The 21455-nt window shown below is 42.1% G+C and overlaps 1 protein-coding gene across 5 annotated transcripts in view; it reads right to left on the bottom strand.

Annotated features, from left to right (window-relative positions):
* DLGAP1 (DLG associated protein 1) overlaps positions 1–13797 on the bottom strand; it is a 299603-nt gene extending 285806 nt beyond the window's left edge. For 3 of the 5 annotated variants that reach the window (XM_081205563.1, XM_081205566.1, XM_081205575.1), the window contains exons 1-2: positions 13523–13797; positions 13013–13285 (exon numbers count right to left, since the gene is read on the bottom strand). The gene's annotated coding sequence lies outside the window, so the exon portion shown is untranslated. Of the gene's footprint in view, positions 1–12681; positions 12815–13012; positions 13286–13457 lie in introns of those variants that run through there. The other 2 variants (XM_081205568.1, XM_081205573.1) reach the window with 2 other exon arrangements.
* Positions 13798–21455: the final 7658 nt, after the last annotated feature.

Genomic DNA, 21455 nt, shown 5'->3' with positions numbered 1-21455 from the left:
TGGTGTATTGGGAGAGTTAATTACTATCTTCCATTGTTCGGTTCTTTGCAGTGTTTATCTGGATGGTACAAGGTCGCATTCCATTTCTTCCACTGTTTACAGACTAGCATACAAGCTCAAATAACTCACTGAGTGGATATCCAACCTCCACCACTAAAATCCCACTCTGGAGTTCTTCCTCGGCACACAGTTGAAAGCAAGATCTTTTCTCAAATTCAGCCTCTTTACCACATCTGTTCAGCCGCAGTTTATTCTCCCCCCCCCCCACTGCATTACTCCATCAGCACTCCTCGTCCAGTTCAGGAATAATTTTAAATAGTCCATTCAGCCTCAGTTGGGGGGGGCATAGTAAAACCCTGTTAAATTCCTTGTTGAGCATAAATTAAAAGCTGCCCCCTCTTTTCTCAAGTAACAAACATAATAATATAACAGTGGCTACACACGTCTCTTTCATTTTGCAGGGGAGGACAAGAAGAAAGCAGATCATTTGAAAACCATAAGAAAACACCTTGTCCTCCCCTTTCCTTTCCCGGCTGTTGTAAGGGTTCTCAAGCTTCAAAGAAAACATTCATATACCTTCAAAGAACCAAGCCCAGTCTTTTCAGCAGCTGACTGATTGCCTGCAATCAGCATATGTTGGTCCAGGAGCACCTCTTGATTAATGCCAATTTTCCAAATTATGGAAGAACCAGCCACAAATCATGCCAGAGATGGAGGTTCGTCCATGGCAGGGACACACTCCCAGATCACACCTGCTCCGCCTTTCAAGTTAGCAGACATGGGCTTGCGTGGCACAGCGGGATGCAGTGAGCTCCCCACTGGGGAACACTGCCAGGATTTTCAGATCATAAATAATGGCTTTCCCCTGCCTGAGCCTCCTTGTTGCCCACAAAGAGCAGCAACCACCATTGACTTGTGACGTGACCAGAAACCCAGAAAAAAATATTTCCTACCCCCTCAGAAGTTCTAATTAGACTTCTAATTGTTGGCCTCCCAGGATTATCCACCTCACCTTTGAAAGGTTCTCGTACCTCCCATTTGCAATAGGTGCTACAGGAGGAAGATTAGAGTCTGTGCCTCTCTCTTTCCCCCCCTTGCCACAGCGCCTGCTGCAGCAGCAGCCAGTTCAGTGAGTAGAAACAAGAAATCGTTTCTAAATTGAGGCCACATTTTAAACTGTAGCAGTATGAATAACCAAGCTCTATGAATAATCAAGGTTCCAAGCCAAATAATTTTAAACTTTGGTGACATGACTTCACTTAAAGGAGAGCTCTTAGCAGGCCAGAAAATGGGGCTTTCTCCCACTCTCAATTTCTGCATCAGTCTAATAACAGTATTCTGCTACATATTCAATAGACAAAGGAGCAAAGATTATTATTGTAACTGCTGTCGTTTAAGAGAATGTACTTTAAATTTTGTCTAAATGCAAAAACTGATAACTCCATCAGCTGACAAGATTATGACATCACCATTCAGTTCACCTTGTCACTGCTGATCTGCTGATCCATCTGTAACTGTTCAACTGGATTTATTTTTCACTCTCTCTTCTACCTTTTGTAATAGGTCTGAGCCTGCTGTCAACTGCCATGCCCCCAAAGCCTATCAGAACCTTCAAGTGCGCAAACTGAAGTATTGGAATGGTGTTGAACAGAAGGCAAGGAAGACCCTGGGAGAAGAATTACTAGATTTCAATGAATCAGGAGGCCATAGAACAGTGGTGTCCAAACTTTTTTCATAGATGGCCAGATTTGATGAAGGGCCATGAGGGCTGACCAAAGGGCTAATCTTTTTTTTAGTATTGAAGTTGTTGAGGTTTTTTTTTTATTTTACCCCAGGAATTTTTTGGATTTTACCCCAGGATTAAACCGACCGGCAGGTTAGATTAGGCCCCCAAAACGGCCTTTGGACATGCCTGCCATAGAAAGTATGCAGCCTGGCATCTTGTCTCCCATGTTCAAAAAGCTGGGTATATTGCAGCTTTTTTTACTTGCTTGCCCAGGACTGGTAGGTATGGGGGGAGGAAGAAAATGATCCAAAGTTGGGGTCCAAAAAAGGTACCATAAAGGCATTGAAGAGGCAATTGCACTTAAGTAGTGGTTCCACACTCTCCTGAAAGGATGTCATCCATGTTGAATTCATGTTCTTTAATCCTAAGTGTATATGGGGGTGGGAGTGGGGTGAGGACAAGCTGTAGTCGGCAATGATGCAAAGAAACTATTTCAACTATAGTCATTCACAAAAACAGTGTTATGAGTTTGTGGGTGCAAGGCACCCATAATTTCTGGATTTGGTAAGTGTAAAAATATAATAAACGCTTAAGAGAGTTAAACTGAAGTCAGACTCTTAACAGCTGGGCTCAGCTTCCTGTGCAGAGGAGATCACTTGAGAGATGGGCCATCAGCAGAGAACAAAGACAGGAAGATAGGCCATCAGCAAGACAGACTTTCTGCTGGAGCTATGAGATAGTTAGTCTGAAGACAATTCCACAGTTTTGGAATTTCAGTTGGCTGTGGTGTGCTGGGAGGGAGTGCCAGTCTGTTAGATGCAGCAAGTTGGAGTGGGGGCTGAGCACAGTGTTGGTTGCCTGTTTGAATAGGAGACTGTGGCAATGGGAGAGACATGACCCTCTTGAGTGTGATGCTTTGAACCCGCCATCATAGTTGTATATCTGCATAAATAAACCATATATAATGAAGACACCACAGTCTCCATTGTGCCTCATTTCCAAAGGAAACACAGGCCCTGGGTAAGCACCTGGAGTGCAGGAATCCCACACTGCTCAGAGATTGAACTGGTCTGTAATGATAGTAAATACATATTTCAGCTGATTAAGGCACAACAATTACTTAGATGGTTAATACACGTATGTATGCATACCAAATAATGTCATGTGTATGATGTAAACTGCGCGATGCAGACTTAAAATTTAGTCATCTGAAAAGATTAACACCACTAATAATAGGGATATCATTATAACAAAGCAACCACTGAAATTATTAAGGAAACACTGAATTTGGGTTGGTTTTGAAGTCCACATTAGTGCTTGTCAAATTCAATTACTTTACATTAATTGCTGAAGCATAAAATCCATTTATTCTCAGCAAGAGTGTAGTTTAATCACCCATAACTTTTCATAAACAAACAGCATTTCTGAAATACCATTTTCAGTTATTAATAGTTTTTCTACCTCAAAAAGAAGGTACTACTAATTCATTTTGTTTCTAGCTGTAATAACACCTGTAGCTTCCATTTTGGAAACAAACCAAAATGGCAGCTCAACTTCCTTTACAAAAGCTTCAAACTCAGTATTATATAAATGTAGTAATACTGAACAACAACTGTTACTATTTGCTACGTAGCATCCCAACTGTGTGAATTATTAGGCTTTATTAGCAACATATTAGAAGAAATAGAAGGAGCTGTGGCCTTTTTGAATGCTGTAACTCGATAGTGTGACCTGGGAGTTTGATGGGTGTGGTGTGGGTGTGGCTGGAATGTGGTTTGTTTGGTTGTTGTTGTTGTTTTGCTTTTGATGTTTTAAGGGATGGCATCCAATTTCGTTGCACTTTGTACAATGTTGCACTTGTGTAATGACAATAAAGAATCTATTCTATTCTATTCTATTCTATTCTATTCTATTATTCTCACTTGAGAAACTCTTCAAATTAGTGAATTCCCTCAGTTACATGTCTAATATATCAGTGCATTACTTTTTCTTTTGCCATATTAAAATCATATATTAGAGGAAAATATGGGAAGTAAACAGTTGGCTGAGCAAGTGATGTCATCAGAAAGGGTTATGGTTTGGCTTCTTGGACCATGGTCTCTGCTTCCTTGAAAAATGTCCTGGACCCTGGCATATCTGGAGGTAAGTCCTGATAGTGCACACAGTCCCAAGGACAACACTAGAGAGTAGTCAGATAGTCCAAATGATCAAATACCAGTCTGGCTCCAGTACAACAAGCAAAGTCCAAAGTCAATACGCAAAGTCAGGTTCCCACCTCTGCAGAACATCTTGGGTTGGAACACCTTTGGTCAGTCCTGAAGTCACAGTCCAGGAGAGTTCCCGAAGCAGCCAAACCAAGGTCCATCAATGAAGAAACCTGAGCCGATACAGAGCCTCTGCCTTGCTTCCCTTTTATCCTTCCCACTCTTGATTGATGCACCTGTGTTTGCCCCAGCTGAGCAGCTGTGCCTCACCACTTGATGAAACATGCAGGGAGTCACAAGAGCACAAGAATCACAAGAGCAGGCACCAGCAAAAATCACAACGCAGGAAAAACCATAAAGCCAGTCAATGCCTCTACACAGCTCCAACCTTTTTTCAGACATTGTTATGGACCAGCATATTGTGATGTTCAGCGGGTGATATATCATGATGCTGAAAACCAGATATCTCCTTCCTTGGAGATTTTTAAGCAGAGGTTGGATGGTCACCTGTCATTAATGCTTTAGTTGAGATTCCTACATTGCAGGGAACTGGGCTAGATGACCCTCAGGGTCCTTTCCAACTCCACAGTTCTATGATTCTATGATTGTACTCCCATCAATACAGATGGGTGGAGTTGGAGTGCAACAACATCTGGAATCCCTACCCCTGTATTAAAAAGAATATGATGCTTTAGTTCTAGTTAGCATGACCTGCCACTGAATTTAACAGAGTTCCAGTTACCTAGGATGAAGAAGTGAATAAAAGCAAATATAGGTGAGACATCTACCATTTTCAAGCCTTCAAGTGCCTGCTGTCTATCACCCAATTTAACTGATTTATTAAAACCTATAGCTAGTGATCCTACAATTTTATGCACTTTGCAATGCAGTCTTATGCATGTTTGCTTAGATGTAAGTACCACCATCTTCAATGGAGCTTATGTCCAGATAATTGCTATGCATTTTGCTCCAACATTTCTGTCCTTTCTTCCCAAGAGCCAAACTATCATATATTATGATTTCCTAATATATTTCACAGCAACATCTTCCAGCACAGAATTCCTAGCCTGTTTTACTTTACCAGGGGAACTGTCTCATCACTTACTGACCAGGTTCAGGTGTAATGGGAAACCATGGTGTCCTGTTACGAGAATACACCATGGTGAATCTTTGGCTGGTGTGCATCTTCTTTTCATTGTTTCAGATGTGAAAGGGTGGAATCTAAAGAATCTATCTGCACTTTGGACTAAAGCCCTGTTTCCTATTATGTCTGAATATCATGGAGGGAGGGGGACTACAGTTAATATAAACCAGGAGCTGAAACCATGATTTGATCTTGAGACACAAATGGATGCTTTAAAATTTATCTCCTTGCAGATGGAGATGGGAAGAGGAGGAAACATGTGAACCAGCCTTCCCACAGCATATCCTTGTAAAGGAAATCTTGGTTTCGCATTACATCTAAACTAGGCTGTCGTCAGTAGGGTCATAGTCACAGGGACTGTTTCCATCAGCACCATAGTGATTTTTATTTCCTCCTTGGCTGCTACAATGATAAACTCCAACCATTGGAGGGTTTGGTTTAGGTGATAAACAGGATTGACAAGATTAGAAATTAATGCATGAATAGATCTTAGAAATTAAAATGCATTTTAAAATATCCATGTTTTAACTGAAGTAACTCCCTGAAATAGGATGCTTATTGCTTCTTCAAATTTTATACATACAGAAACATATACAATCACGTGTCTATCTATGTGTGATTACACTGCTATTAACAAAGAGTGTACCTCTCAGGATTCAGGCAAAATGAGCAGCAGGGTTCTATTTTAAAAGGCTTTTCTTTGTTATTTTATTAAAATAATCTGAATTAGATGTCCTCAATAATAACACTTTTACTAATCAATTAATCAGTTGTTTAACAACAAACATTTAAAATTAATTCAACAGTGTTCTCTGCTTTTGTTCAATGTTAGCATTACAGTTTTTGCCCTTCTCTCGGATCTAGGTAACAGAGATGCTTTCTTCACAGCAGACAGAAGTCACATAATAAAATGTCAAGGGCCAGATGTCAGAGGTAGTAAAGATGTTAAATGAAGCAAAAGATAAACATCAAACCGTAAAGTGATGCTAAATAATGTGACACATAAAAACTCACAGAAATGCTACAATGCACACATGCTTAATGTTGACCAATAGGCAGCAATGAAAGAATTTAGAAATAGAATTTTGCAGAAAATGACAGCTTATCATAAATATATATATTATTCATAGCTAATGGACTATTAATGCCAAACTCACATTTTGAGACTCTAGTTGACTTTTACCCCAAAATGAAATGGACATTGAAATCAGCTTGTCCTAACCTCTATTAAATCCTTACATACATGCATAGTACTTTTCAGTATTTAGTCTAATAATCAAAGGTAAAAACTCACTTCCAAAGACAAAGCACCATGGGTTTGGCAACAAGAGACAAGAGATTAAGTGAAGGGTGGGGGAGGGAACAGGTGAAACAAATCCAAATGAGAACCAAGAAAAGAAAGCTGTTGTCAACCTTTGCCTTTTGATGTAACTATAGCCCATCTTTTGAATCACCTTTTACATATATATCTGGTATCTGGTTGGCATTTTTCTAGGCTACAGCATCTACCAATAGATAGAGCCAGATTCACAATGACCACTGTAAAGCAGATTCAACTTTTATCCACAAACATAAGGATGAACCCTGTTAGAAGACAGATAAAGGCTATTAGACGAGCAAGAAATCTCCATTATGTGGTTTTAAACAGGCACCCCTCTAAAGCACAACTTGATGACTCTCCTGTAATTCTGAACTGGGACCATGTATTAAATAAGGCTTCTGCTTATGTTATCTTGCAGTCATATCACTGTAGTCCTTTTGCATAAAGAAATACAGTTCATTCATTCACTCAATAAACACTTCTGCATAAAAAGGAAAATACGCATCCAGTCAAAGTTTTGCATAATAATTTCGCATAGAAATAGAAGCCAATTTGCATCATGAAAGAGAGAATGAATCACATCTACATTTATACCAAAGATTATTTATAAATTATTAGGCTCTGTTGGCAGTGGGAAAGTATTTATCATACTTTGCTTCACAAAAGGTTATACTGTAGCAATTTTATTTTTGAAATACATAAACACCACATCCTGCAAAATAATGAAATGGTTATTTGCAGTTATGAGAAACAAACCTACCTGTAGGATACTTTTTTTTATAAACATTTCTTTGTCAATAGCTGTATTTACTATTTATAATTCTGGCTTTGTCAAACAGCTATACAACTGCTACAAAGAGGCAAAAAGAATCACAATAGTATCTTATACTGTAATGATGCAAAAATTTCTATTGGTAGGTTTATGGAGTCTGCCACCCAGGGTGAATTGAAATACAAGGCATAATCAGGAGTTCCCAGATATTTTTAGCAGTTGTCTCTTCAGATGCTCAGGTGTCTTGTTCCTCAAAACACTCACTGATAAATCACCACAATTTATCTGGCAGATGGAACCATCCCACTCTGCTTAACTCTACCTCCTGCGTTCCTTATGCCACCTGTCCCTCCACTTACTTCAAAAAGGTTATTCACATGTCAAAAATGCAGATGCCACCAACAGCATCCCAGCTGGTTCTCTTCCAGAGAGTCAAGCACCCACAACTCCCTGATCAGGAAAGAAGTGCTAGATGGCTTGATGAGTCACACAATTTCCCACTTTTTAGGTACTACCTCTATAAAATAATAATGCATGTCAATTAGACTTACTAAGAGACCTAAGTAAGAATACAGGAACTCCAAGGCACACATGAAGTTCCTTTGGCACACCTTTGAATACATTAGAACTCTGCAAACTTTGGATCATGCATAGCTTAAATAGGTAATAGCCAAAAATGTAAAGTATATTGGACAATACAATGCTAATATGCGAAAAGGTGGCTGGAGTTATCAATGACATGATATATCTCAAAGTTAAGGAAATAAGCAGAAAATAGCCTTCATGTTATAAAAACTGCAGGCAAAGTTACTCATCTAACCTCTGTGTTTCATTCCCTATTTCCATTTTTCATATTTAAATAGAGGAAACCCACCAAAATTACAGATCACAATGGTTCTATACAGTTACAAAGACTGTCTAGAGCCATTTGTAATTAATTACAATGACCTTGTAGTTGACGTTCCTGTTCTAGAGTAAGAGCCTGGCCTTGCAAGCCTCCTCTGTGAATGGGAATGGCAGGAACACTTTTAGAATGAAATTCTAAATGATAAACTAAAGTATTTCATATCAGCAGCTAGACAATTCACCAGTTTGAGATTATTTCCATCTAAACAACAATTTCATGCGGAATATTACTATCTTCTCTATGCACCATGAAGACAGGGAGCACACTCAAAGCGCAAATGCTCCCACTCTGTGCAATAGATAAAACCTGAACCAGGATATCATGAAGTTATTTGCATATAAGTTATGTTGTATGGTGGAGAATGAATATATCAGACACATGACTTCGCAATTGGTAAGCAGTAGGCTGTTCATTCAAAAAATTGGTTTTTAGGGTTGAACCTAATCTCCCATCCTTCCAGCTACTGGAATTTGTTGTGAAGGATGATGGAAATTGTAGCTCAAGCCCACAGACCCAGAACAAAGGGGATATTGTGGCATCAAGATGCTGGATACATCTCCTTTCATTTTTGAAAGATGCATAGGGGAAGCTCTTTCCCGGAGGTTATGAATTGGTAGGGGTAGTGCATGTCCAGAATCAGGGTGAGTGGCCCACCAGGCTCATGTAGAGCTTGTCTGGGGCTCAGAGACGGAGTCTTGTCAGAATAAAGTTATAAACTCAACCAAAAAAAGCATATGGTCCCTGGTAGGAGCCCCCAACCAACATAGCCCTCAGAGGCCCACGGTAAGTGTACTCTGCTCCCAGAACAGGTCAGATCAGATCAGTAATAACAAACAGTCCCTGTCTATATGGTTACAATCTAAAAGTTATGACACAAACAGGGGGAAAAGGAAGAGGAAAACTCAGGCACCAATTATTAACTGTCCTCTTTTCTTGGAAACACAATACCAAAAGAAGAGGCAATGGATTTTTCAAAAAGGAGAAGAGATTAGGCATAGTTCCTAACAGAGAGAGCTTTTAAAATAAATTTATCCACAACACAAACACGCTTAAGACCTCTGGAACAGTGATTTCCAATTAACTAAGTACTGTGGACCCCCTGTTTTTCAAAAGCCAAGATAGGGACCCCCTACTTTTGAAAATTTTGATACCTCTATGGTAGTTTATGTCACGTGAATGGTGCTATGGACCCCCTGGGTGTGTTACGCAGACCCCCTAGGGACCACGGACCTCCAACTGGGAAACACTGCTCTAGAAGAAGTAGTGAACAGGGCTCCACTTTGTTTCCCAAAGCAAAATATAAATGAACCAAATCAAAGCCTTTCAATTTACATATGATAATGGCCTTACCCCACAGACTTTTGAAAGGACTCCATGAAACACTACTCTTGTACAGAGGGAAAGAAGAAACAGAGCCTGGGTAATCCACTTCAACAACCTTCAGAAAAGCCATACAACCACAGTGGAAAATCTCTGCATATTATCTAGCCAATTATACATTATTTTTTTCTTGACTTGGGATAGGACATTATTCGGAAACCAACACTCTTTGTCATGGAGACACTTTTTCATATTTCATTAGCTTAGGCCACAGAGGAAACATGTGTCATGTATCCCTTTTAAAATAACATTATCTAATTTCATAGACAATAAAGTCAAAATTGACTTCATTTACAGAAGCTAAGGAGGTGCAATTTTTCATGGACCAGTGCCCTGGGCTTTATCTTAAAATGACATTATGGTTAGCCTCTGACATTATCAGGTTTGTCTATTACAGTTCATGTGAAACTTCATTCAAGAGACCATTATCCTTAAGCCATGGAGAATAACTTCAGCATTACAGAAGCATTACAGAAGCCGGCTTTGACATTATCAACATACTATATTATCTCCTGAATTTCTATGTAACATAATGACTAATCCAGGCTGAATTCATTCACACCATCCTTTTAACAAGCGTTACACAAGCTTATTGTTTACATGCATGTGGTTTGGACTCCATCCTATATTTAGTATCTTAAATGGAGGAGATTAAGGGAATAAGAGTTTAGTAATTTACTTTGGAAGTTCAACTGACATAAAATCCAGAATGATCATAAAATAAATTATTTTTCAGCCTTTTTAGTAAAGAAAATTGTGCGTTTTAATTAATTATCAGAGGTCTTAAAAGACTTGTTTCAGAAGTACTTAAGAGAACACTGAAGTATTAAAGGTGGGAAAACTACCATTAATTATTACTCAGTACATATTTTGCCATTCCTAAACTACTGAACTAACTCAAATAGATCCACATCTAAGTGTATTAAGATCAACCATTTCTCAAAGATGACATTTTAATATTAGCATGCAAGCAGATCTTGCAAAGAAAATACCATAATTCTTATCAATACTCATTAACACCTACTGTATTTTCCCATGTATAACACGCCCCCATGTATAAGATGCCCCCTATTTTGGGGGACTCAAAATTAAGAAAATGGGGGGAGATTGCCCCCGTGTATAAAACTATCCCCCTTTAAACATTATTTTAGTAAAAAAACAACAACCTAGTCTTATACACGGAAAAGTACAGTATGTTGTTTTATAAATATGCTTCCACAAAATTGGAAAACTATTTCTGAAGGTGTTTGAATGTCAAATACATAAGAACTATTCTTAAAAGTTTGTAACAATAAACAGTTATTCCAGTAAAGCAGTATCATCCAAACTTAACTACATTCTGAACTGAAGTATGTTGAAATTCGCAACAACATTAAGTTACTCTACAGCAGTATCATATTTCACATTTTGTTTGAAAATAATAAGTAATATGATAAGGTGCAACATAAAAATATCCTTAGCCAAGCTACTAAAAGATTGCACACACAATCTTGTTAAATGGGACATTTTTCCAAATAGTGAATGAGTCATTTAAAGATGTTTACTTTAGAAATAAAATCTGACCTATTTCTTAGTATACAACTACTCAAATCTGCAGTTTTTACATTCTAATCAGATAGCTCCAAAAATAAACCAGGTGCAAGTTGTACGTATGCTGTCAATCAGATCTCAAGTAAAAGAGCTACCAGTAATCACTAGGCAAACTCTCACTTTTTGCCTACTGAACACCAGTTAATAATGTAAATCACATCAATATCCCCCTACTGTCAACACCAAGGAGTACAGTAAATTTCATTAACTTCTGGTAGTAAGGTAACATACAACAATAATATTTACACATATTTCCTCTAATCTGCATCCAATTCCCAAAAACAGGGAGCAGGAGATCTCCAACTGTTCTATTTTCTTTCCTGGGATATCTTAGTACTGTACTTTACTTCTGATTGTTTGTGGATAACCAATTTTGAACTGTTAAAAATGGAATTATGCCAATTTCTCTATCACCATCTTGCTATATTAATCATATAACCATAGAGACAGCTGCCAAATCAAAAAGCTTTGATCTACACACTCAAATCCCATCCAGTTTCATACAACCCAGAAAATTAAAAGCCATTTTACTGGTTTAGTGGAGAAGTGAAACTGTTGATTATGAATAGTTCATAAACATTGGATCGGACTAATGCTATGGAAACCAAGAGGAAACAGGACCAGTTAATACACGCTGCCCATTCTTTTCAATCATTCTTGTTCAGATTTCCCATTCCTTTCAAGAGAGAGAGAGAAAATTACAGCAGTGCAGTGCCCTGAATGCAGGCTTCATTTCCTCCCCCTTATGCCTTGAAAGGCTTCTCCAGCAGCTGCGCTTCCACTAAATGAAAGTGCAATTTGTTATAGCCTCCACAAGCCTCGATGAGGGGCCACTGCTTGATTTCAAGCTCCCCATTTATGCCATTCACTCGACACAGGATGGACCTTGTCAGGGTTTTCACAGCACACCCAAGAAGGGCTTTGCTGAAAAGCGTGCGCGCGCGAGCGTCCCCTGCAACCGGAATCAAAACAATGCAGCCCAAACAACAGTTTGCCAGAAGCCCCCACAAAGCTGAGAGGAGCAGCCCCCCGCGCCTGCCGGGACGCACGCCATGCCTTTCTTGGCAGCCCTTGCTAGCAGGAGTCCCGGACGGAAGGCGCCCTGACGACCCCACACGGGCCCCTTCGCCTAACCCAGGTCCGAGGCGACAGGACAAGCGAGGGCTGTGGAATCGGCTGGAAGTCGCCGGCGCAAGCGCGCCGAGAAGCCGCTCAGCCACACGCAGCGACCAGCGAGAGCAGCTGCTCAGCCTCGCAGAAACGCCGCCAACCACCCGGGGAGGAGAAGGGGCAGCGAGCGAGGGGACAAAAGCAGGCACTTTGGGAAACTCCATCGCCTCCTTCTCCTGACAAACCAGCGCTCCCCTCCCCCCTTCCCAACAAGGCCAACTAGGCTTCGTCGACCCTTTGAACGCTGCCGCAAAAACGGCGCGGGGGGGGGAGGGGCCTTGGAGAATTTCCTGAGGGAAGACTCCCCAGCAAGCCTGATCAATAAACCACCCAACAGGCATTGCCGGGGGAGGGGGGGAGACCGCGCGCGCGTTTGGGTGACGGTGAGAGGAAGAAGAGACCGGCTCCCTTTTCTTCCTCGCGCTCCTCTCCCTACACACCCACCCACAGAAGAGCAGCGCAGTCACCTTCCGCGCCGCAAGGACCGCTCCCCACCCAGCGTTCGTGGGTGCCGTGGAGAGGCACCAAACGGCGCCGGCCGAAGGGCGCCAGGAATGGAGAGAAAGCGCGCTCTCCTCTCCCAAAGGAGAACCCGCCAGAAACCGCAGCAGCCGCCACTGAGGGGGAAAAGCTGTGAGGGAAAGGCAGCCCGCGGCTCGGGAGGCGGGCAGCGCGCGACGCGCTGGTGGGAGCGGGAAGATGCCCACCGCCCCTCAGAGTGACATTGTCACACACGCACAACACACACAGAGAGAGGCCTCCCTTCCCTCCCAGTGCAACCTTTACCTCCCCACTTACCCGCTGAGAAGCACGCAGGCAGGCAGGCAGGCAGGCAGTCGATACGCGAGCCAAGAAGCACACAAGGCAGAAGTCAAAACACCGAGTGGGAGGGATGCGAGGGAGAAGGAGGAGAGGCGGCGGCAGCGGCTAATCCTTGGATGTGTGTAAAGCGCGGCGGCGGCAGCGTGCGATCCGTGTGCGTGCGAGGAGCGGCGGCGGCGGCGGCGGCAGCACAGCCTTCTGGTCAAGGCGCTGTAACGTGCCTTTGTAGGTAGCTGTGTGCGCTCGGGGCTGCGAGGAAGGAAGAGGCAGAGCAAGATTAGTCAGGCAGGGCAGCCTTAGCGCCGTGCAGGCAATGTTAATATTGGAGGAGAAGAGGCGGAGGTGCCCCCCCAACCCTCTCTCTCCTGCTCAGCCACTCGGGGCCACAGCGGGAAGACACCACACACACACACACACTCACACAGAGGCTGTGGCGACAACCCGGCGGGCGGCGTCCCGCTCGTCCCGCGTGCTTCCTCAGGCTACCTCAAGAGCTGCGCTGCCCTCGGGGGGAAGGCGACGGCTCCCCCTCTCTCTCGGGGCCGCGAAGAGGATTTCCGTCCCCCTGACGACGACGCCACGACGACAACGAGGGGGGCATCTCCGCCGAGCTCTTCCCCGGTGCCTTTTCTTGGACTGCGGGCAGGAGGGGAGAGAGGGAGAAGCGTGAGGGGAAAGCGGGGAGCGACGAAACAGACACGTGCTCCGAAATAGACACACAAGGAGACCATCCACATGCGGAGAGCGAAATGGGGAGCGCTTGACGTAGGCGACGTAGCTGGTTGAAAGGGAGGAGGAGGGGATGCGGATGATGTTTCTGGCAGGGAGCTGGGGAAAGTGTGCGAGGCACGTGCGGCCACTCGGAGTGGGAAATCAAGTCCTCCGAGTTCATTGGAGGCTTGCTCCCAAGTAAGGGCGTAAAGCAGAAAGGCCTCAATTAGAGAATAAATCCCACGAATTTTGAGGAGGGAATATATTCATAGAGCAGGGCTGTTAGGCTGCAATCCTCTGCATGCTTCAATCCCACTGTAAGGAGTTGAACTTGTTACTGAAACGCACAGCGTTGGGTTCTGTGGCTGCAATCCAGTGTGCTCTAAAGTGCCCCTGAATTCAAGAGTTAGCAGCAAGAATGTCATTCAGCCGGGAAGGTGTTACTTATGTTCTTGTTAATGCATTATGGAATGTGAAAGAGAGTCATTTATTGATCCACTGAATTTCCGGCTATTGCAGGATTTACAGTGCAACTGTGTCCACGCCATTCTGACGCTCTTTCCTCCTCGAAGTCACGCAAAGTGGAGCACAAACTGCACTCATCTTTCTGTCACCACTTGTCCTTTTACTTCCTGGTTTTCTCCTTCAGTAACACCTGCTTCAATAAAAACAAGGCTATAGCTCAGGTAGAGAACTCTCAGGGCCAAACTGAATATGAAGCTGGAGGTCCTTAATTGCACCTTCTGGCGTTTCCTGGCAGGGGGTGACAATTTGTATGGGGGATTCTGTTCAACAGGAGGTGTTGGCTCTACTACAGGCATAGGCAAACTCTTGCCCTCCAGATGATTGGGACTACAATTCCCACCATCCCTAGCTAACAGGACCAGTGGTCAGGGATGATGGGAATTGTAGTCCCAAACATCTGGAGGGCCAGAGTTTGCCTATGCCTGCTCTACTAGATCAGAAGCTCCAGATAAGGCGGCTCACACCCATAAATCCTCCTTGGTCAGGTGGTAAAGATCATAGCCTTAGCAAGGACATAACACAGCACCTGCAATTTATGAAGAGTGAATTGGATGGTATTTCAATCTAAATTCAAAAGATGATTAAATGAAAGAATCCACAGGAAAAGGAAAATGGGTAGGGGGGAACAGTCCTAAATTATGTCACTTAGGTGTCCTTGATTGGCAAGGCTGCAGCTTCTTGTAGATATTGGTTCCTTCCTCTAGTGTGTGTCTCCACAGCACTGTGGTTATGGAAACACAAGATCCCTTCACATTGTAGGTATTGTGCGGGAGGGATTCAAATGCATAGCAGATCTTTAGGTTTGCTTCTGAATACCCAGTATCCCCCTCCCATAGGAAGGGAGAATCCTAACTGTACTCAGGTCCTGCTTGTGAGTTTTTCATTGGCAGCTAGTTGGCCACTGTGAGAACAGCATGCTGGACCAGATGGGCCATTGGCCTGAACAAGAAGGCTATCCTTACGTTCTTATGTAATGCATTCACAGATCATGTAAACGAGGACATAAAAGCAGATTCCTTGCTTTCTCTGCAGCATTTCTTAGTTCTGATATTTACAGCAACACTACCAAATCTCAGCCAACCCTACCTCATAAGGTAAAGGCTGTGAAGGTAAAAAGGGTGAAAGGGAATACAATATACACAGCCTTGAGCTTCTGATAGAAAAAAATCAAGATAGAAATATCTGTGAGGGGAGGGTGATAGAGGCAGCAATTCCTATTATTCATTCATTCATTCATTCATTCATTCCCTGCCCATCTGGCTGGGTTTCTCCAGCGACTCTGGGCGGCTTCCAACAGAACACTAAAAACAGAGTAAAACTTCAAACATTAAAAACTTCCCTAAACAGGGAAGTTACTGTATATTGATGAATAACAGCCCAGTGATGACAAGCAGACCTGTAGTAGCTGTGCTGAGGAAAAGGAAAATTGTAGGGATGACTGAAATATTACCGTTTTTTTTTAATGTAGGAAGGAAACTTAATTTGTTTAAAGGGAGTCACTTCTAAGTAAAGCATACCCAAGGCAACCAATTGTGTTTTATTCTGTAAAGGCAGCACACCTGGGGAGTCAATGAAATACGGTGGACACTAGAAAAGTGCTTGAACAAACATACTCCAGCTTCTCTTGCTTTTTCTGCTGCTCCTGGAAGGCTCCCTCCCATGTTCCAGATGGGGCTGGTCAACATTCCTTTCTCTGAATGCTAAGCAGCAGTGATTAACTTATTAAACATCCTTGGCAATGGAGATGCTACAAAGTGCTAAAGCATTAGAATTGTCTGTGTTTTGTTTTATAACTTTCTTTAGATATGTCTGATCAACTCACTTTAAAAAAATGAAACTAATAAAACTATTAGTCTAAGGCCCCTGCTGACACATAAATGTACACCTCCTGTAACCCCACCATGGAAGCAGCCCTGGCTTCCACCTCACATCTATGTAAGAGTGAAAGAGTCACACTGGGTAAAGCCAGCTAGCTTTGACAGGACTCCAAGTGGGAGAGATTTTTCAGTTAGCCGAACTCCTTTTTCAGTTAGCTGAAGCATCTTTTCCTGTACATGAATATCTTGTGCTTCTTGCCAGAAAACAAATTCTCTTTTAATGGTGCTCAGTCATAAGCAATGGAAAATGTTTCCCATTATACATGTTTTCCATGCTGTCAGATTGTTGAAGGGAAAGATATAATTTTTTTTTTTTTGCGTAACTACAGAGATAAACTTAAATAAACTCTTAACACGTTACTTTCACAAAATGTAAATCTACAAATTATGCTAGATTTTAAGATGGCATTAAAATGCAACACGTCGTGACAGTTTAAATAGTTCTCACCAAGACAGAAATGAAATTGATGAATGTGCTGAAAAAGTAAAGTGAAGAATACTCCAACTCTATCATTTGTCTTTTGACCTTATTTAATTTTTAATTTGTAAAGACACAATCTGAGGAGGTCAGGGCAGCATTTTAGCCTCACAACAACCCTCTGAGAATGAGTAGGCTAAAATAGTGACTTTCCTGATGCTATCTATTTAGCTCCTCTTCAGAAAACAAGAGGAGCTAACACCGGCACTATGTTGGCTCTGTGGTTCTACAACCATTTTTGTGGCTAAAGTAAAGTTGAATAGATATTTGGGAGTTCCTGGTTGCAAACTGCTTTGGGAGTATTTGTAGTGGGTTGCAATAGATAAATTAAATAAACCTAAACCTAACTCAGTTGTACTTATGTTGTGCAGTCATGTATAGGATTGAACTTGATGGGATTAAACTTGATGGGATTGTACTTGATGGGATTGAACTTGATGGGATTAAACCACAGAGCCTAGGGCTTGCCGATCAGAAGGTCGGTAGTTCGAATCCCTGCAACAGGGTGAGCTCCCATTGCTCGGTCCCTGCTCCTGCCAACCTAGCAGTTCAAAAGTATGTCAAAGTGCAAGTAGATAAATAGGTACCACTTCAACGGGAAGGTAAATGGAGTTTCCGTGCACTGCTCTGGTTCGCCAGAAGTGGCTTAGTCATGCTGGCCACATGACCCAGCAGCTGTACACCAGCTCCCTTGGCCAGTAAAGCGAGATGAGTGCCGCAACCCCAGAGTCATCCACGACTGGACCTAATGGTCAGGGGTCCCTTTACCTTTACCTTTAGATATATATTAATGGCACTGTTAATCAACTGCAAATGCCCATTTAGTGATGTCACCAACACCTGTACATATCTGGTTTGAAATAGCTATGCCATGTTTGTCTTCCTGCCTGATAATGTGCAGAACTATACCTGCAGCAAGTGCAAGCTGGTTGCCTTTCTGAAAGAGAAGGTACAGCAACTTGAGATTCCGACTGAACAGGAAGAACTTTCTCATGATAAGACCTTTTTGATAGTGGAACAGATTCTATTATTTGTTCACGTACACCCATATTTTTTGTGTAAATAGCAGCTTGCAAACATTCAAATAGACAGTAAAACAATGCAATAAGCATGAGGGGGAAAGTAAAAATATAATCTGAAACATTAATCAGATTATGACTGTCCAGCAGACCTGGCATCAAAGTCTAGTACATGGATTAGCAAAAGTTCTTCAATATTGTGCTCCACACTTTCACAGAAACTCTCATTAAACCACTGCAAAACTACATGGACTACAAAAAAACCCAGCTGCTTTGTGGGTGCATGAAAATATGTTGTTTAATGTTAGCCCCTACATCTCTATGAAAAGCTGTTGACTGCTATGAGCTACATAAATAGACCACCTAGTCAAACAGATCTCTGTTTGGTGACATTTCTGCCCCCCCCCCCAATCTTGGCCAGTTCTACTACACATTTGTTCATAGCAAATGTGGTTACTGTCCCCCATCCGGAGCTAAAACCCTTCCATGTTCGCAGTTGTGTTTGTTTTGCTATTGGGAGTGGGAGGATGACACTGAATTTCCATGTGGCTCTCCACATGGCTGGTGCTGAAATTACAATTACCAGCAGGCAATAAGATGGAGCACATCATCAGAACATATGCAAGTTCACTCATCACTAATCTTTTCAAGAGAAGCCTCAAGTGGCATCTAAGGCTGCATACACACCATATATTTAAAGCAAATGACTTCCTGGAAACTGTAGTTTACCCCTCATAGAACTATAATTCCCAGTAGCCTTAACAAACTACAGTTTTCAGGATTCTTTGGGGGAAGTAATGTGTTTTAAATTATGGTACGTGCACGGCCTAAGCCCCTGTGCTATTTAAAAAAACAAAAAACGGTTGCACCTTCAGATAATCTCTTTTGCATTCTTGACTGACACCCTCACTTGTGTAAGTTAATTATCATCTCCTTTCTTTCAGAGTGTAACTGTCTTCCAAGTTCCTGTTAAATTATGTCCTCAGCACTGTTTCAGCTGTGAGATTTGCTACCTTACCCACATTAGAAAATGAAAATCGCTTGCCCCATTTGTAACAGGGAGCATATCACAACTCACAGAAAAAGTTTATTTCTACTTTGGTGTGAACGCTGCAGCAGGGCTAAGGCCACTTTACGGCTTTCTTCATTTGGAAGCCTTAAGTGTATTAAACTTTGGCATTTTCTCATTCATTTATGCTTTCCTAAAGCAATCTTTTTTAGAAAGTGTGTTGCACTGGCTGTAATGCATATTCCTCCCTTGTAACAATGAATCTGTTCAGCAAAAATAGAAAATGTGGAAAGACAGCAAAATTAACTAGACTGGTAATACATTCTCATTGATTTAACCCTCCCAAGTGCATTTCTTGCCTATCTCACTGATAAATATAAAAATAATACAAGATGCAACTGATTTCCTCCACTGCACTTTGACTGTTCCTAGCTTCTGAAACACCAGTGGGAGATGGATGCATTGGGAAAGCTCCCAATTGGATATCTGTTGTTCCCTATGAGGAATTGGATGCCATGGATGCCATGTTTTATGCACTTGGGAAAATCACACCCCTGGTCAGCCCTCCTGGAGTGCAATGGATGATCCTCACCCTGGGAAAATCACCTCCATGACCATTGGATTCACTGTCCATAATCAGGGAAGGATTCCATGAAGTTGCTTTGCGGCAGCAAACCTTTAAATAAATTCCAAGCCCAGATTCATTCTCCAGGAATTAAAAATTAAAAAAAGTATTACTCTTTTTTTGGTTATTCTTTCCCCAAAGGGCAAAGTATCATTCCCTTCAGATGTGAATTTGAGTACTAAATGTGTAGTAGTTTGGAAACAAACTGGGAATTACCCAAAAGTAAGGAAGTGGTTTCTCTGACTGTTAGGAGTCCAGGTTCCTGGACAGTAAGCAGTAAGCATACGTAATTAAAAAGGAGGATTTATTGCAAAAAACAAACAAACAAACAAACAAACCCCAAGCAATTGTCTCCCGACAGTTCTAGCAAGCCTCCGGCCCCCATCACTCAGTTGACCCTTCTGAGGAATTCTTCCTGTGTTGACAGAAGAGATTGAACCTTCGACCTTTACATTTCTTATTTTGCTTCCTGTCTAGCAGCCTTCCTATATGCCTACGCCTCGGACTTATTTGGTCAGCTGCAGCCCCTTCCTGTTCCGAAAAGCTGTCTCTGTGGCTTTCCGCGCCTGTTTGGGCTTCCAGGGAGCTTTGCCTGTGTCCCAGCCTGCTCTCCATTCCTCCCTTATCAGCTGGCTGTCCAAGGTCAGGGGGAGTTGACGCTGGCAGCTGCGGGCTCTCCTGTGCCGGTGTGAAAGCCCAGCCTCCCTGTTCCTGACCGCATTCTGCAGCCAGCTGCGAGATTACACTTGGAGCTGGTGTGTTCATGACACTGACTCTCCAGAAAGGCAGAAGTTTGTATAATAAAACAAAAGAACAAACCAAAATAGCCTAACAAAGGCACGAGACCTTCCAGTGTTGATGGTATACAACTATGTTAAAATCATAGATTTCTCCATTTTTTCATATGAATAACTCTCAGTTCTACTCTAGGAAAGAACAAAGGGTGGTTGGAAAGAAGACAGTTAGATGGTAAATCTATCAATTTAGTCTTTGGCTGAGATCAGCTTGACACACAGAATGTTATGATAATAGAATAATAGAATCATGGAGTTGGAAGGGGCTGCGAGGGTCATCTAATCCAACCCCCTGCAATGCAGGAATCTTAACTAAAGCATCCATGACAGATGGCCATCCAACCTCTGCTTCAAAACCTCCACAGAAGGAGAGTCCACAACCACACACCCAAGACATTTGTTCCACTGTCTTAATAGTGATTATTACAGTCATGATGCTGGATTAAAAAAGGCAGGGAATGGGAGGAAAGAAATGGAAGGGGGGGGAGGCAGAAGAACTTGTATAATTTCGGGGAACAAACAACTTGTGTAACTGCTTTATGAAGAAAGTTTTTTGGTTGTTGTTGTTTTTTTATTATATTTGCTGCATCTCCCCACATGTACTGATGGCAACTAAATATATGTGTAGCCCCCATGTTTTTGCTACACTATGTGCAGACCAATTATTTTCTGACAACCAAGAGTATATTTAAAGGGAAGCCCCATTCCTTTCAGTGTGAGGTTGATCAATCAAAATATTCATGCTTAGGATTGCAGTCCGCATCTGTCAACATTCTAAGCAGCCCATTCTGTGACCTTTTATTTCAGGGATAGGAAACTGTCAATCCAAATGTTGTTGATATTGCCAGCTCCCATCACCCCCCATCAGCAATGGTCAAGAATGCTGAGAGTTGTAATCCACCAATATACAGAAGGTCACAGGTTAGCCAACCCTGTTTTATGCCATGGATGACCATGACATAGATGGACAGTCATTGCTAAGCTTCTTCTGCTCACTAGACTTTTGGTGATTTTCTGGAACCATTGTTCATTCTTTTAATGTGTATGATTCACTGTTCTGAAAAGCATAATAGACTGTCATTTAATTTTTAAAAATGAGGGAGATTATGACATAAGCACTGTGTACAGCCATAAACATTTTTAAAAACTACTTCCAGTTGTCAGTCATGGCCCAGTAGGGACTATGTGAGGAATGCGAACAAAATTTAAAAGAAATCAATACTGCAAGTTGGCTACAAGCTGAAATAACATATTGGTTTCTTGCAGTTATACATCACAGAAGGCAGAATAAATAGATTCTGGAGTTATTTGCTTGTGCTGAAGGTCTAGTAGTTCAGGCAGCAGACTGTTGTTGTTTAGTCGTTTAGTCGTGTCCGACTCT

Source organism: Podarcis bocagei (assembly GCF_964188305.1).
Source record: "Podarcis bocagei genome assembly, chromosome: 8".
Lineage (NCBI taxonomy): Eukaryota > Metazoa > Chordata > Lepidosauria > Squamata > Lacertidae > Podarcis > Podarcis bocagei.
Note: the sequence above shows the minus strand (reverse complement) of the source record. Positions and strands in the feature narration are given on the sequence as shown.